Here is a 12,792-nt window from a genome sequence, read left to right as displayed (position 1 = left end):
TTTATCATACTTACACTTTTTTGTTCAGCAGGATCAGCTCTACATTATATTGTGGAAGAAATAAAAGGAAATGTTATTCAAGTTCTTTGCAAGCCTGGAAGTGGAAGAAGTTCTCTGTTTAATTCAATGTTAAGTGCAATACAAATATTGTGTTGCCAAAACCTTAACAACAGCCCAAGCCCAGACACACACACACACACACACACACACACACACACACACACACACACACACACACACACACACACACACACACACACACACACTTACACACACACACACACACACTTTAAATCAAATGTAAATATAATCCTGAATGCTTCAAAACATTTTAATTTCAAAGTCGGTAAATTAATGCAAATGTTGATTACGGGGGAACATCCTCACTAACTTTAATGATCAAAAGTTCACAATGCTCCTCACACACACACACACACACACACACTCACTCACACACACACACACACTCTCACACACACACACACACACACACACATTATAAAGGAGCTGACTGGCAGCTGGAGGATTCAGAGAGTCAGCAGGTGAGAGTCTGTCGCTGCAGCTGATATTAAGTGGTTCTTGTGAAACGATTTAATATTGCAATGTTTTAAAAAACGTTCTCACTGTATTTATATTGTGGATAGTTTAAATGTCATGTGTATGACTCTAGGTGCACAAATAGTGAAATTAATTCATTTTAAAATGTCATTTAAAGCAATATTCTGAATGTATGCATTTATCATTTTATTACAAACTACAGTGAACATTTATAAACTGCTGATTGATGTAAATTGGTATAAAATGTATAAATATAATGTTATTTTTATAATACTATAGTGTAAAAATAAATCCAAGAAAACCACTAAGTTAACATTCATTAGTTTACATGTTGTTATATTTGTATTATTGTTATATAATGAACTGCTGCTCTTCCTGTTCCTCGTACAGCAGGCATGTTTAGAGCTCAGCTAAGGAGTTTGATTCACTAAAGAACAACGAAGGCTCTTATTCTCATTTCATCTGTGTTTTGTGTCTCCAGCTCTGAGGACAATATGAACTCCAGCAGACGTTTCGACAGCTATAACGAAGCTTTCACAAAGAACTTCATCACCTTTGTCCTGGTATTCACCATCATCTGCATCAATGGAGCTTTTGTCTACACATACTTCAAGAGCAAGGACTTCCAGCGAGACCCCAGGTGATAAACAGATATGTGAACATAGTCACAGTAAAACAGATTGTACTTGATATTCAGATCTGCTTAAATGTGGAGGTAAAGGTTGGAATCAGCTGTTGTATTAATGCTTTGCTCTAAAACAAGTATATTCAAATAGATTGAAACTTTGTTTAGGTGACAGCAAATGTCCTTTTAACATATGGAAAGCTTGTCGCCCTAAAACAAGAAATACTAAATGATTGAAACGTGGGCTGCACAATTTGGAAAAAATAAGTATCTAAGATGAGTTGAATGATATTTCAACTGATTATTATTCACAATAATTGGATAGATTTATCATTTCTGCAGGATACGATAGGCTCTGATATCTCTGCAGCTCCTTTGTTAAACATCGATATATTATAAAACATATTTAGCCTTTCACAAACATGTTGCATCCTGAGATTTGAGTATTGCACTTGTCCATATAGTGCATAACATATATATTAATTGTGCAGCCTTTATCACATGTCTTTTTAGTCACAGTGATCCATGAGAGGAGATCATTCAGATTTAATTTGGATTTAGTTTCCAGAAAAGTGTTTTTTGGGCCCTCTGTAATCTCAGCAGGGGTTCAAATGAAGAGGTTTAAACTGTGAATGATCAGTCCATGGTATGTTCAGCTAATATTCTAACAGTGATAACCTTAGACTACAGTATTTATATTGTGAAATCTGAAAAGCTTTACTAAAGCAACACATTGCATGTTGATTCCAATTTATCGGAGGCATTATTGAAACTCAAACAGTTTAAATCTGCTCTCAACTGCTGACTTATTTTACTGTCACTCTTTAACTGTGACTCTCTGCGCTCTACAGTGTCAGTAAAGCATTGCACATAATGTTGCTCCATGTAAAATACAAACCTGTTGTATAAAATAACACCTAATTGTACAGAGGACTTTCTTAGGACTAGACTGTAGTTCAAAGCTGTTGATTGTTCATCCTGCTTTACTGTAACCTGCTATTTCATCCCAATGACGGATATAGATTAAACCTTAGACCTTACTAATGTGTTAGTATTTGTATTTGATTGTATAGACTTTGAGGAATTGGGTGGTACATAGGAGTGTTTCAAATGTCCCAATAACTCCAGTAGTGTGCTAGAAGTACAAAAGTCAAATCTGATGGAAAAAACAAAAAGATATTGTTTCCGAAACATCGCTATATTCATGTTTTTATTATTATGACCGAATCAGTGATTTTAACCAGGTTTTGAGGACATCTTCAACATGACGCTCCCATCTCTTTCCTGTTTACATATGTTTCTTGTTTTTCTTGTTGTCTTCCTCATGTTCTCCTCCTCTTCCTCTTCCTCTCCTGCAGGTATGTGCTGTACATCCACCTGGTGATTAACGACATGATCATGCTGACACTTTCTCTGGGGCTAGTGATCGCCACCTACACCGGAAACCCAGGATTCATCCCCTGCTGCATCATGCTGGTCGTCTTAATCACCACCAACAGGTAGGGTTTCATCCTGGAATAATCACATGGGAGGGAGTCAGATCTTGTACTTGAGTAAAAGTAGAAGCACTCAGATCTTGTACTTGAGTAGAAGTAGTTAGATCTTGTACTTGAGTAAAAGTAGAAGTACTCAGATCTTGTACTTGTGTAAAAGTAGAAGTACTTAGATAGTGTACTTGAGTAGAAGTAGTTAGATATTGCACTCTTGTAAAAGTAGTAGTCAGATCTTGTACTTGAGTAAAAGTAGTAGTCAGATCTTGTACTTGAGTAAAAGTAGAAGTACTCAGTGTCACGATCTGTCTGTGTTGTGTTTTGTCTTGTCTTTTTCTGTCTTTGGTTTCCTGTTTTATTTTTGAAAAGTGTTCACCTCCTCCCTCCTCACCTGTCTCTTGTTTGTTTGATTAGTCATGTGTGCATTTAGGTTCTGTGTTTTCTGTTAGTCTTTTCCTTGTTGTTCCTTGTTGTAGTTTGACGTTGTTCACGGGGAAGAGTTCTGTTTTGCTCTGTCTTTAAGCCTTGAAATAAAGGTATTTTCTGTTTATCTGCATTTGGGTCCTGCCTGCTTCGCTCTCAACCCTGACAGAAGGAACTAACCAAGGATGGGCCCAGCAGATCCTTTTGAGTTGGAATTACTTCGTTTTTCCTTTTCTTTGGCTGGCTGTTCTGATAAGTGGAGGGGAGCGTCTGGAGTTCAGCAGCGAGAGGCTGCTCTGGCTAAGGCACACCAGATGGCTATGGAGAAGCCAGATTTAGTGAAATTCTTACCTGGCTGGATTTTGGATTTCCTCTCGGTGTGTTATCCCCTGCCTGCTAGCCCCAGCCATGCTGGCTCCCTGCCTCCCAATTCCCATTATGACACCACACGCATCGGTGTGTTCCGTCTGGAGTCAACCCTTGCTTCTGCCCCAGTTCCTGCTCCTGTCCAAGAGTCGTTCTCTGGAGTCTGGCTTTTGGAGGTCCACGGAGCCTCCAAACGGCTCCTAAGAGAAGGAGTTGCAGGTCCAGGCTAGCAGCCCTAGCCACAGAAGCCATGCTTTGGGCTCCAATACAGGCCCCAGCAGCCGTGGTTCCAGCCCCTGTTCCGGCCCCAGCAGCCATGGTTCCAGCCCCAGTTCTGGCCCCAGCAGCCATGGTTCCGGCTCCAGTACAGGCCCCAGCAGCCATGGTTCCGGACCCAGTACAGGCCCCAGCAGCCATGATTCCAGCCTCAGTCCTGGCCCCAGCAGCCATGGTTCCAGCCCCAGTTCTGGCCCCAGCAGCCATGGTTCCGGCCCCAGTTCTGGCCCCAGCAGCCATGGTTCCAGCCTCAGTCCTGGCCCCAGCAGCCATGGTTTCGACTCCAGCCCCTCGTCTCCAGCCGATGCCAGCTCCCCGTGTCCTGTCGGCGTACCGGCCGACGCCAGCTCCCCGTGCCCTGTCGGCATTCCGGCCGACTCCAGCCCCCCGTGGTCTGTTGGCGAACCGACCGGCTCAAGTCTCCTCTCAAATTCCTTCTCAAGTCCCCTCTCAAGCCACATCTCCAGCTCCCTCTCGATTCCCCTCTCAAGTTCCCTCTCGAGTCTCCTTTCAAGTCCCCCCTCAAGTCCCCTCTCAAGTCCCCTCTCAAGTCCCCCATCGAGTCCCCTCTCAAGTCACCCCTCGAGTTCCCTCTCAAGTCCCCCCTCGAGTCCCATCTCAAGTCACCCCTCGAGTTCCCTCTCAAGTCTCCTCTCGAGTTCCCTCTCAAGCCTCCTTTCAAGTCACCTCTCAAGTCACCTCTCGAGTTCCCTCTCGAGTCCACTCTCAAGTAACCTCTCGAGTCAACTCTCAAGTCACCTCTCGAGTCCCCTCTCAAGCCTCATTTCAAGTCTCCTCTCGAGTTCCCTCTCGAGTGTCCTCTCGAGTTCCCTCTCGAGTCCCCTCTCAAGTCACCCCTCCAGCTCCCTCTCGAGTCCCCTCTCGAGTCACCTCTCGAGTTCCCTGTCGAGTCACCTCTCAAATTCCATCTCTAGTCCCTTCTCAAGTCCCTCCTCTAGTCACTTATCTAGTCCCCTCTCTGGTCCCTTCCCGAGTCCCCCCTCTAGTCACTTCCCATGTCCCTTCCCAAGTCCATTCTCTAGTCCCATCTATAGTCCCTACTCAAGTCCCTCCTCTAGTAAATTCCCTAGTCCCATCTCTAGTCCCACCTCTAGTCACTTCTCTAGTCCCATCTCCAGTTCCCTCTCGAGTCACCTCTCCAGTTCCCTCTCGAGTTCCCTCTCAAGTCACCTCTCGAGTTACCTTCTCGAGTCCCTCCTCTAGTCCCTCCTCTAGTCCCTCCTCTAGTCCCTCCTCTAGTCCCCTCTCTAGTCCCTCCTCGAGTCCACTCTCTAGTTCCCCCTTGGTTCCCCTTTCGAGTCTCCTCTCAAGTCCCTACCCAATGTCCTGGTCCGTTGGAGGTTCCGCTGGGGGTCCTGCCAACTCCATGTCCTGTCCCGTTGGAGGCCCCGCCGACTACTCCTCTGCCGGGGGTCCTGCCAATCCTATGTCCGTGCAGTTGGAGGTTCCGCTGGAGGTCCTGCCAACCCTATGTCCTGTGCCGTTGGAGTTTCCGCTGGGGGTCCTGCCAACTCTATGTCCTGTCCCGTTGGAGGTCCCGCCAACTACTCTTCTGCCGGGGGTCCTGCCAATCCTATGTCCGTGCCGTTGGAGGTTCCGCTGGAGGTCCTGCCAACCCTATGTCCTGTGCCGTTGGAGGTCCCACCGACTACTCTCCTGCCGGGGGTCCTGCCAACCCTGTGTCCTGTCCCGTTGGGGGTCCCGCCGCCGACTCTTCTGCCGGGGGTCCTGCCAACCCTATATCCTGTGCCGTTGGAGGTTCCGCTGGGGTTCCTGCCAGCTCCATGTCCTGTCCCATTGGGGGTCCCGTCGACTACTCTCCTGCCGGGGGTCCTGCCAACCCTGTGTCCTGTCCCGTTGGCGGTCCCGCCGACGACTCTTCTGCCGGGGTTCCAGCCCACCCTATGTCCTGTGCCGTTGGAGGTTCTGCTGGGGTTCCTGCCAGCTCCATGTCCTGTCCCGTTGGGGGTCCCACCGACTACTCTCCTGCCGGGGGTCCTGCCAACCCTGTGTCCTGTCCCGTTGGGGGTCCCGCCGACGACTCTTCTGCCGGGGGTCCTGCCAATCCCATGTCTTGTTCCGTTGGAGGTCCCACCGTCACATGTCTCGCCGGGGGTCCTGCCAACTCCTGGTCCTCTTCCATGGGGGATCCTGCCGAAGCCTGTCCCACCGGCTCCGGTTCCTGTCCGGCCGACACCGGGTCCTGCCCGGCCTCCAGAGCTGTCCCGTCAGCGCTTTCCTGCCCGGCCTCCGGAGCTGTCCGGTCTTCGCCCTCGAGCCCGGCCCCCTGAGAGCCGCAGTCTTCGCCCTCGGGCCCGGCCCCCTGACTCTTCCTTGGATTCTGCCTTGCTCCCGGGCCGTCCGCCCGAGTACCCCACCTTGGACTCTGCCTTGCCCCCGGGCCGTCCGCCCGAGTTCCCCTTTTTGAACTCTGCCTTGCCCCCGGGCCGTCCGTCTGAGTCCCCATCCTTGAACTCTGCCTTTCCCCCGGGCCGTCCGCCCGAGACCCCTTCCTGGTCCTCCGCTGTGCCCCTGGGCTGTCAGCCCAAACCTGTCCTCCAGACCCCCTCCACCCACCCTGTTGACCCTAGTTTTGTGTTTCTCTCTCCCTCCAGGAACAGCCCTCTGAATCTGGCTGGTATGGCGTTGGAGCGTTACATCGCCGTGTGTCTTCCTCTTCATCACGTCCAGATCTGCACGGTGCAGAGAGCCCACCTCCTCATCGCTCTCATCTGGCTCGTGTCCTTCATCCCTGCCTTCACTGACATCATCATCATCCTCATCACTCAGACTCTGTCTGTCCTTCTCAAAGACGGTCTTCTGTAACGCCTCCTTGGTCTTCAACACACCGTACCACGAGACCCTCAGTCTAGTGGTGGAGGTATTTGTTATCTCGTTGAATTTCTCTCTGATATTTGTGTTTGTCACGCCTTTCCCTCCGGCAGTGGTGTAAAGTAACTAAGTACATTCAGTCAAGTATTTAAGCACACTTTTGAGGTACTTCACTTGAGTATTTGTTCTACTTTGTACTTCTACTCGACTACAGTTAGGAGGTATATGGTGTACTTTTACTCCACTACATTTATTGAATAGCTTTAGTTACTTTTTAGACTTTTTACTTTTACTTCTTACATTTTGAACACAAATACCTGTACTTTCTACTTCTTACATTTTCAAAACAGGCTGGTTACTTTAGTTTAATCTGTGTTTGGTGGCGTGATCATTATTATTTAGAGTCATTGTGTCACGAACTTGGAAACACAAGGTAAAGCACTCAAATGCACGAACCGGGAGACAGAGATAAAGTATGAGTAAAATACTTTATTCCAAATAGGTTTACAAAAAAGAGCGACACTCTTAACGAGATGAAAAAAGGGCTCAAAAAAGGCACTAAGAAAATCGCTCACTAAGGTAGGAACAAAAATTACAAAGTAATTCAGGAGCATGAATCAGGCTTGAGACAAAATAAGTGATCGCTGGTACGCAGACTACTGGCATTGAGATAGGACAAGACGAACTGACACAAGGGAAGGGAAGGCTGGGGAATTTAAACAAGAGGTAACTGGCACAGGTGGAAACAATCAGGGGCGGGGCAGACGCTGATGAGAGCAGGAGACACACACAAGGATAGGGAGTGAAGGGACCTGGAATGAAACACAAAAGGTGAGCACCAAAATGAAACAGGAACTGGGAGACATGATGGAACACAACAGTAACCCCCCCCCCCCCTGGGGCTGACTCCTGATGGCCCAGGCTGATCATACAAGTCCTGAATGAGGGTCTTGTTCACAATAAATGATGCAGGTACCCAGCATCTTGCCTCGGGACCATAACCTTTCCAGTCCACCAGGAATTGCTTGCCCAGACCCCTATTGTGGACCTCCAGCAGCTTACGGACCTTATAAACTTGACCACCTTCAAAGAGCTGGGGCGGTGGAGGGGGCTTGGAGGCGGGAACAAATGTGCTCTCATACACTGGTTTGATCTTGCTGACATGGAAGGTGGGATGTACTCTCATAGACCTCGGAAGTCGTAGGCGCACAGACACAGGATTGATGACCTTGGACACCGGGAATGGACCCACAAACCTAGGAGCCAATTTCTTGGAGGTGACATGAAGAGGTAGGTCCTTGGTGGAAAGCCAAACCTTCTGACCCAGTCTGTAGAGGGGAGCAGCCCTGCGATGGACGTCTGCTACAGCCTTCAACTGAGCCGAACTTCTGAGTAGGAACTGGCGAGCACCAGCCCAGATTCGGCGACAGTGTCTAATCATGGCATTGAACGATGGTACCGCTACTTCTCCTTCGTTGACTGAAAACAGCGGAGGCTGGTAGCCAACTGATCCTACCAGGATCAGTTGGTGCATTAACAGCTCGTGAATGTTTACATCTATTAATACAATCCTCCCCCACCCCTTAATTTTCCGGGAGCGCCAGTCAATGTGTGGGTTGTGGATCTTTAGCCATGGGAAACCAAAAATAATCGGGTGCTGAGCAGATTCGAAAATGTGAAACTGCATAGTTTCTGTATGGTCCTTATTTACAGTGGTCTGAATAGGCTCTGTGCAGTGGGTAACTGTGAACAAAAGACGACCGTCGTAAGGCCCTGACACACCAAGCAGTCACCAGAGAACTCGCCGATGCCGACGCCGACTGTTGCGTCGGCGTGTTCTCCTGCGTCTTGGCCATGTGTCGCACTGGAACACACCGCAAAGACTTCAGCCGAGTATGTACGAACTGCGCATGCGTGAGTGGCAATAACTCTCCTTACCAGCAGGCGGCGGTAGTGTGTATTCGTCATTCAAAAGAGGCAACAACCGGAAGACAGAGAAGAAGAACAGACGTGATATAAACAAACAACAAATAGCGTGTGCGTTCCATTTTCACTCTCGTCAACATGTTGAATCGGCCGTGCGTCGGCCATGAAAGGCCAAATAAGGCGTGTCACGGCCGACAGGACACACCAAATTTGAGTTTGGGCGACAGGGCACGCTTCGTCGTCCGACTAACGAAAACGGCCGATTTCGGCCTGGTGTGTCAGGGCCTTAAGGCACTGGCGTTAATAGGGCGGGATAGCGGAACAGTTTTTATCTTTAGCTGTTTGACTATGCCCCGGTCCATAAGACCTTCGTCAGCCCCTGAGTCTATTAGCACCCCTTGGTCAATGGCCTGATTGTTTATGAAAATGTTTACCTGGGTAACGGGACGAGGAGAAAAGTCTGTGGAAAGCTTGCTTACCAGCTCCCTCCTCTTGGCTGGTAAGCTCGGTCTTTTCCCGTACATGAGGCGAGTTGGTGATCCAGCTGGCCACAGTAGAAACAGCAGCCCTCCCGCAGACGGCGCTGCCTCTCCTCCAGAGAAAGCCTGGTCCTGACCAGCTGCATGGGTTCGTCTGAGTCAAGCGGAGGCGCTGTCCTCCGGTGGTCCGAAGTCGTGGGCTGGAAAGTCCTTCCTGGTGGAAGGTTTCTCTGAGGGAAGCCCTAGAAACTGGGATGTCTGTCACCGGTGCGCAGGCGCTCTCTCTCCCTTTACCGAAGTCGGTTGTCGATCCAGATTGACACAGCGATGAGAGACTCCAGGTCCCGCTGCACCTCCAGAGGAGCCAGCTGGTCCTTTATCGGATCTGAAAGTCCAGTCATAAAAGCGTCACGAAGAGCCGGAATATTCCACCCGCTGTCCGCTGCCACTGTGCGAAACTCGATGGCATAATCAACCACCTGACGGTTGTGCTGGCGCATCTGAAGAAGTCTTCTGCTGGCCTCTGTAGCAGGCGACGAGTGGTCAAATATGCAACTCATAGTGTCTATGAAGTCGGCTATAGCAAAGCTCTGAGTCTCTGGACCATTCTGCAGTAGCCCAGGCTGCAGCTCTTCCCGTTAAATGGGACACGATAAACACCATTTTAGCATGGTCTGATGAAAAAGCCCCTGGGTTGTGTTGGAAATGCAGATCGCACTGCACGAGGAAGGCTCTGCAGTTCATGAAGTCTCCGGAGAACCTCTCCGGAAGAGTCGGCCGTAATGAGGAAGAAACAGCCTGGATCGAATTGACAGCGTCAAGAGGATCCTCATGCGTACTTTTTACTTAAGTACATTTCAAAGCCCATAGTTCTTTACTTTTACTTGAGTATTTTTAAACATGAGTATCTGTACTTCTACTTGCGTAAAGGACGTGTATACTTTTGCCATCTCTGTTAATAAGTACTCCCCTCTTCCTCCTCAGGTGCTCATGTTCTCCTTCGTCTTCCTCACGGTGGTCCTCACCTATCTGAACGTGCTCCTCGCAGCTCGGGGGGTTTCAGGTGTGGGTCGAGCCTCGATGAGAAACGCCCGAAACACCATCCTGCTCCATGGGGTCCAGCTGGTCCTCTGCCTGCTGTCCTTCATCGCGCCCTTCATCAACCTCTTCCTCGTCTCCAATTGGCCCCACAAGAGAACAGACATCTTCTTCAGCACCTTCGTCTTCACCAACATTCTTCCTCGTCTTCTCAGCCCTCTCATCTACGGCCTCAGAGATAAGAAGTTCCGCGGAAACATCCGGAAGCATTTCTGCTTTAAAGGATGCAGGACAGTGGAGGAGAAGATGAAAGTACGACCGAGGAGAACGTCCAAACCGGCGATACACTGAGAGAGACTGTACATTCAAAGATTCAAAGCTTTATTGTCAGAGGCACAGCTACAGTGGAGATGTGGCAATGAAAAACTCAAGTCCCAAGCTCCTCCAACAATGCAACATAATATATAATAAGACATAAAACAAATGTAAAAGTACAAATAGTGCAAGAAGTCAACCAAGGCCTGGGATTTGACCCTGTTTAAATCAAGTCAAAATCAAAGTCAACTTTATTGTCAATCTTTCAGTTTGTGTGTACAGACAGAGAGATCGAAATACAGTTTCCCACAATTATCACGCACAAGTACAGGCACGAGCAAAAAATAGGACTCAAGAGCACAACCAGGCAATAAGGTCTTTAGTCAAGCGTTTAATCCAAAAGGTACAAATAAAACAGGCAATGATCAAAAAATGTACTGACTTGAAGTAACGAAAAACAACCAACTAAGTTGGCGGAAAACTACTAGAGAAGCAACAAAAAAACAACCAACTAGGTTGGTACAAATGCTAAGCAGCTAGAACAATAGCTTACGTCAGAAGAGAAACATGGAGCACTTTCTGCTATACAGACAAGACCAACTGGCACTGACCAAGGAAACAGCACAGACTAAATACACAGTTGAGGAGTGATCATTAGGGACAGCTGAGGCTCATTGAGACCAGGCAGGTGATTAACAGGGAGCGAAAATACACAGGTGAGGGAGTGAGGCGATCAGCCAGGGCCAGGATGTGACAACAATCCCGAATACAAAATACCAATATATATATAAAAATATGTATACAAATATGTACATACCTGTATACACACAATCAACAGACACAGGCTGCTATTAACCATTAATGTCATTATGGATTAATATTCCTATTATTTTTGTCTACTGAATGTGAGAAAAGGTTTGTATAATCCCTTGCATCAAGACACTTATTTTTTGTATTACAAGTTGTCTGAAATTGTATGTTTAAATATGCAAATGTATGTTTTGATATGAAAATAAACATATATAAAACGTATTTTCCATTTTCTGCTCGTTTACTTTCCAGTCTACCCCAACACAGAGACATATTTTAATTCTGCATTTATTCAATAACAAAAGATGCAAGCTACTTTTCAGGTTTAAATAATGATACTAAAGATTCATCAACTTGTAAACAATGCTGCCTTTTGAATAGATTAAACTTGCCAGCAGTGAATTAACAAGTTAATATTAACTGCATCAGCTGTATAATATATACTTTATATATATTGTATTATAGAATAGAATATAATAGGGTCATTTAAACATTGTGGTATTACTACTTTAACTCAAATGAAATATCAGAATACTTTGTCCAACCCCCCCTGTGACTCAAAATTAAAAGAGGATGTAATACTATGTGTTGGCCACTAGATGGATCCACCTTCACACAATTAAAGTCAATTAAATGTAGCATCCAAAGAGGAAATATGAATTAAAAAAACAGACAAAGGCATTTCTGGAGGTACGAGTTCAGAAAAAGGTGTTTTCTCTAAAAATCTCAAATACAAAATAATCTAAGCTTTTCTGCACTTTGTTTAACATCAAGTGTTGGAGAGAAAGTGTTTATTCTCTGATGAGTAACTGAGGAAAATGTAAAGTCAGCTGCTGTTAGTGAGTGGGAAATGAAATCCCTTGGTTGCAATACAGCATGTCTCTATAGATGGTTGAGGCATAATGCTATACTTTAAAATAAACAATAATAACACTGAGGCCCATTTAATCACACCATAGGAGCTCACTCATTAAGTTATAAACACACACCTGAGATAGCAGGTATATTGCTCAGGAAATAAACTCCCATTAAGAAACACAATTTATTATTGTCTATGGAGATCTTACAATAAAGAAATATAATTAAACCTGATCTAAATTAACCACTGAGCGTCGCAAAGGCTCCATAAAGACAGTGTTGGTGCATGTTTAGCGCAGAGGTGTAAAGTACATTTACTCAAGTTCTGTACATAAGTACAAATTTGAGGTACTACTACTTCCATTTAATGCTACTGTGTACTTCTACTCCACTACAGTTCGGAGGTAAATGGTGTACTTCTACTCCACTACATGTATTTAATACCTTTAGTTCCTTCACAGATGTGGATGAATGATGTGAAATCTAATCAAGTGTTGAATCATACTTTAGTTCCACCTGGAGTAAATCCACCAGCTACCCTGCAGTATACAAAGTCATTCAAACTAGCTGCTCCTTCACCAGCTTTGAGAACACTTTCATGATCAATCATTATAAAACATATCATATATATTATTCTGAAATAAACCAATCTGCACAACGACTACTTTTACTGTCGCTACTTTCACTATATTTAGATGAGAATACTTTTCTACTTTCACTTGAGGAACATTTTGAATGCAGGACTTTTACTGGAACAGAGTATTCATACACTCTG

At 46.4% G+C, this 12,792-nt stretch overlaps 1 pseudogene; it reads left to right on the top strand.

Moving 5' to 3' along the window:
• Positions 1-916: 916 nt before the first annotated feature.
• LOC117562379 lies at positions 917-11,108 on the top strand (annotated as a pseudogene).
• Positions 11,109-12,792: the final 1,684 nt, after the last annotated feature.

Source organism: Gymnodraco acuticeps, unplaced genomic scaffold (assembly GCF_902827175.1).
Source record: "Gymnodraco acuticeps unplaced genomic scaffold, fGymAcu1.1, whole genome shotgun sequence".
Classification (NCBI taxonomy): domain Eukaryota; kingdom Metazoa; phylum Chordata; class Actinopteri; order Perciformes; family Bathydraconidae; genus Gymnodraco; species Gymnodraco acuticeps.
The sequence above is the reverse complement of the archived record's forward strand: the minus strand, read 5'-3'. Positions and strand labels throughout refer to the sequence as shown.